Source organism: Arachis hypogaea, chromosome 14, assembly GCF_003086295.3.
Source record: "Arachis hypogaea cultivar Tifrunner chromosome 14, arahy.Tifrunner.gnm2.J5K5, whole genome shotgun sequence".
Lineage (NCBI taxonomy): Eukaryota > Viridiplantae > Streptophyta > Magnoliopsida > Fabales > Fabaceae > Arachis > Arachis hypogaea.
Genome location: NC_092049.1, coordinates 86615406 through 86620808, shown reverse-complemented (window position 1 = coordinate 86620808; position 5403 = coordinate 86615406). Strand labels below are relative to the sequence as shown.

General features: G+C 40.1%; 1 pseudogene; it reads right to left on the bottom strand.

Annotated features, from left to right (window-relative positions):
* Positions 1-9: 9 nt before the first annotated feature.
* LOC112745030 (small nucleolar RNA R71) lies at positions 10-111 on the bottom strand (annotated as a pseudogene).
* Positions 112-5403: the final 5292 nt, after the last annotated feature.

Here is a 5403-nt window from a genome sequence, read left to right as displayed (position 1 = left end):
CGAATCAATAGGCTGAGAGCTGAGGTCCAAACTTTCAGGCAACAAGATGGTGAGACTCTATATGAAGCATGGGAGAGGTTTAAAGACTTAACAATGAGGTGCCCATCAGATATGTTCAATGAATGGGTGCAGCTGCACATTTTCTATGAAGGGCTCTCTTATGAGTCAAAGAAGGCCGTAGACCATTCATCAGGAGGATCTTTGAACAAGAAGAAGACTATTGAGGAAGCCATAGATGTCATTGAAACAATAGCAAAGAACGACTACTTCTACGCTTCCGAAAGAGGGAACACAAGAGGAGTAATGGAGCTAAACAATGTAGATGCTCTGCTGGCCCAAAACAAGCTCATTACCCAGCAGCTGGCTGACCTCACCAAGAAGATGGAGAGGAACTAAGTAGCAGCAGTCTCCACTTCATCAACAACCCAAGAAGGAGTGAATGAAGAAGCAGAGGGTAGTCAGGAGCAAGCCAACTACATTGGGAATTCACCTAGGCAAAACCATGATCCATACTCCAAGACCTACAACCCTGGATGGAGGAATGATGAGCGGATATTTTATACGCTTTTTGGGGATAATTTCATATAGTTTAGAGTATGTTTTAGTTAGTTTTTAGTCTATTTCTAGTAGTTTTTAGGAAAAATTCTTATTTCTGGACTTTACTATGAGTTGTGTGTTTTTCTGTAATTTCAGGTATTTTTCTGGCTGAAATTGAAGGAGCTGAGCAAAAATCTGATTCAGGCTGAAAAAGGACTGCTGATGCTGTTGGATTCTGACCTCCCTGCACTCAAAGTGGATTTTCTGGAGCTACAGAACTCAAAATGGCATGCTTCCAATTGCGTTGGAAAGTAGACATCCAGGGCTTTCCAGCAATATATAATAGTCCATACTTTGCAAAAGGATAGACGACGTAAACTGGCGTTCAACGCTAGTTCTCTGCCCAATTCTGGCGTCCAGCGCCAGAAAAGGATAAAAAACTGGAGTTGAACGCCCAAACTGGCATAAAAACTGGCGTTCAACTCCACAAATGGCCTCTGCACGAAATCTCAGCCCCAGCACACACCAAGTGGGCCCCAGCACACCAAGTGGGCCCCAGAAGTGGATCTCTGCATCATCCATCATAGTCCACTCATATTTTGTAACCCTAGGCTACTAGTTCAGTATTTAAACAACTTTTAGAGACTTATTTTGTATCTCATGACGTTTCAGATCTAAACTTTGTATTCTCTGACGGCATGAGTCTCTAAACCCCATTGTTGGGGGTGAGGAGCTCTGCTATGTCTCGATGAATTAATGCAAGTATTTCTGTTTTCCATTCAAACACGCTTGTTCCTATCTAAGATGTTCATTCGCGCTTAACTGTGATGGAGGTGATGATCTGTGACATTCATCACCTTCCTCAAATCATGAACGTGTGCTTGACAACCACCTCCGTTCTATATACGATTGAATGAGCGTCTCTTAGATTCCTTAATCAGAATCTCCGTGGTATAAGCTAGAACTGATGGCGGCATTCATGAGAATCCGGAAAGTCTAAACCTTGTCTGTGGTATTCCGAGTAGGATTCAAGGATTGAATGACTGTGACGAGCTTCAGACTCCTGAAGGCTGGGCGTTAGTGACAGACGTAAAAGGATAGTAAATCCTATTCCAATCGGATCGAGAACCAACCGGTGATTAGCCGTGCTGTGACAGAGCGCGTGAGCGTAGTTTTCACTGGAAGGATGGAAGGTAGCCATTGACAACGGTGATCCACCAACACACAGCTTGCCATAGGAGGACATGCGTGCGTGAATCAGAAGACAGAGGAAAGCAGAGATTCAGAAGACAAAGCATCTCCAAAACTCCAACATATTCTCCATTACTGCACAACAAGTAACCTTTAATTTATGCTCTACTGGCTATTCATAATTCAACTGATAAACATAATTGACTTCCTGACTAAGATTTACAAGATAACCATAGATTGCTTCAAACCAACAATCTCCGTGGGATTCGACCCTTACTCACGTAAGGTATTACTTGGACGACCCAGTGCACTTGCTGGTTAGTGGTACGCGTTGTGAAAAGTGTGATTCACAATTCGTGCACCAAGTTTTTGGCGCCGTTGCCGGGGATTGTTCGTGTTTGAACAACTGACGGATTATTTTGTTGCTTAGATTAGGAAAAAAATCTTTCTTTTTGGTTTAGAGTCTTTTATTATTTATCCCTTGTTAAAACACTTTAAATTTATAACTCAGTTAGTTAGAGCGTGGTGTTTATGTTCATGATAATTGGCTATCATAGTTTTTAAAAACCTTTTTCAAAAATAATTTTTCTATTAAATCCTGTGCCAAACTTTAAGTTTGGTGTTTTCAAAAATAATCTTTCTTAAAATTTTTGAAGGTCCCATAACTCATTTGGCTAGAACATTAATTTGATTGGGTTAGAATCTTTTATACTCTTTTCAAAACCTTCTTTTTCAAAAATATTTTTTTTTTATTAAATCTTGTGCCAAACTTTAAGTTTGGTGTTTTCTTGTTGATTTCCCTTTGATTTTCGAAAATTTTGGTTTGGTTTTCTAAAAATTTTAAGTTTGGTGTTCTTCCTTCATGTTCTTGTGTTCTTGTGAGTCTTCAAAGTGTTCTTGAGTTTCCTTGTGTCTTGATCTTAAAATTTTTAAGTTTGGTGTTCCTTGGTGTTTTCCCTCCAAAATTTTCAAAAACAAGGAGCATTAGATCTAAAAAAAAAAAGAAAAAAAAATTTAAATCTTGTACTATCTTATTGTTTTTCTCTCTCCTCACTAAATTCAAAAATATCTTTTCAAAATATCTATTCTAACTTCCTAACTTCTTATCTTTTCAAATTTGTTTCAACTAACTAACTAACTTTTTGTTTGTTTCTTAACTTTCTCAAAACTACCTAACTAACTCTCTCTCTAATTTTCGAAAAAAATCTTCCCTCTTTTTCAAAAAATTTCGTTTTTTTTACTAATTTTTATTAATTTTTTTTACGAAAAAAAAAATTTCAAAATTCAAATTCTTTTTAGTTATTTTATTTTATTTAAGTATTTACTTCTTATAAAATAAAATAAATAAAAAGGTAAATCAGTCCAAGTTATATCCATAGATCCATCATGGACATAAGTGGAGATGGACAGTCCAGGAGGACTTTGGGGTCATATTCTAACCCCTCTACTGCTTCATATGGGAGTAGCATATGCATACCCTCCATTGGAGTTAGTAGCTTTGAGTTGAATCCTCAGCTCATTATCATGGTGCAGCAAAGTTGCCAGTATTCCGGTCTTCCACAGGAAGAACCTACAGAGTTTCTGGCACAATTTTTACAAATTGCTGACACAGTACATGATAAGGAAATAGATCAGGATGTCTACAGACTATTACTGTTTCCATTTGCTGTAAAAGATCAAGCTAAGAGGTGGTTAAATAACCAACCTAAGGCCAGCATAAGAACATGGAAACAGCTGACAGAAAAATTCCTGAATCAATATTTCCCTCCAAAAAGGATGACACAGCTAAGGCTGGACATCCAAGGCTTTAAACAAGGGGATAATGAATCTCTTTATGATGCCTGGGAGAGATACAGAGAGATGCTACGAAAATGCCCCTCTGAAATGTTTTCAGAGTGGGTTCAGTTAGACATCTTCTACTATGGGCTTGCAGAAGGAGCTCAGATGTCTTTAGATTACTCAGCTGGTGGATCTATCCATATGAGAAAGACAATTGAAGAAGCTCAAGAGCTCATTGATACAGTTGCCAGGAATCAGCATCTGTATCTAAGTAGCAACCCTTCCATGAATGAAGAGGTTAAAACAGTAACTGCTGAATTCAGTACTGTAAAACAAGCTGCTGAATTCAATCAGCAATTAGATTTTCTAACAAAGCAGCTAGCTGAATTCAAAGACAGGTTACAGGAGACAAGGATAGCTAATATACATATGGAAGAACAGTTTAAGCAAACAAAGCAGCAGCTATCAAAGCAAATAGCAGAAGAATGCCAAGCAGTTCAATTAAGAAGTGGGAAAACATTAAATGCCCCACCTCAAGGCATCAAAAATTCAAGAAATGTGCAATCCACCAAATATCCCCCTGAGGACAGTAAGAGCCCAGGGAAAAATAATTCTGGCACTAAAACGCCAGAAAATGGGTGGAAGGCTGGCACTGAACGCCCAGACCATGCCCAAAACTGGCGTTCAGCGCCAGAAACAAGGCAAGATTGGCGTTCAACGCCACAAATGGGGCAGAATCCAGCGTTGAACGCCCAACAGGGGCACATTTCTGGCGTTCAGGCGCCAGGAACAGACAGTGAGTTGGCGTCTAACGTCACTCCAGCTTCTAACTCTGGTACGCAATTGCCAGAGAGGGATCAGACACACATAAGTGCTGATAACAACCCCTCTAAAAAGGCTTCTTTAACCACTAAGGTTGAGGAATATAAAGCCAAGATACCTTATCCTCAAAAACTCCGGAAAGAGGAGCAGGATAAGCAATTTGCTCGCTTTGCAGATTATCTAAGCACTCTTGAAATAAAGATCCCATTTGCAGAGGCACTTGAGCAAATACCTTCTTATGCCAAGTTCATGAAAGAGATCTTGAGTCATAAAAAGGAGTGGAGAGAAGCAGAAAGAGTTCTCCTCATTGAAGAATGCAGTGCAGTCATCCTGAAAAGCTTAAAGACCCTGGGAGTTTTCTGATACCATGCATATTAGAAGGTGATTGCACAAAGACAGCTTTATGCGATCTTGGGGCAAGCATCAACCTAATACCTGCATCCACTATCAGGAAGCTTGGCTTAACTGAAGAAGTTAAACCAACCCGGATATGTCTCCAACTTGCTGATGGTTCCACTAAATACCCATCAGGCGTGATTGAGGACATGATTGTCAGAGTTGGGCCATTCGCCTTTCCCACTGACTTTGTTGTGCTGGAAATGGAGGAGCACAAGAGTGCCACTCTCTTTCTAGGAAGACCCTTCCTAGCAACTGGACGATCCCTCATTGACGTCCAACAGGGGGAAATAACCCTGAGAGTCAACGATGACGAGTTCAAGTTGAACGCTGTCAAAGCCATGCAGCATCCAGACACATCAACAGACTGCATGAAAGTTGACCTTATTGACTCTTTGGTAGAAGAGATCAACATGGCTGAGAGTCTCGAATCAGAGTTGGAAAACATCTTTAAAGATGTTCAGCCTGATTTGGAGGATTCAGGGGACACGAAAGAGCCTCTGAACTTTCTTCTGAAAGAGGAAAAACCTCCTAAACCAGAGCTCAAGCCACTGCCACCATCCTTGAAATATGCATTTCTAGGAGAACGTGACACCTTTCCAGTGATCATAAGCTCTGCTTTAAATTCACAGGAAGAGGAAGCACTTATTCAAGTGCTAAGGACACACAAGACAGCTC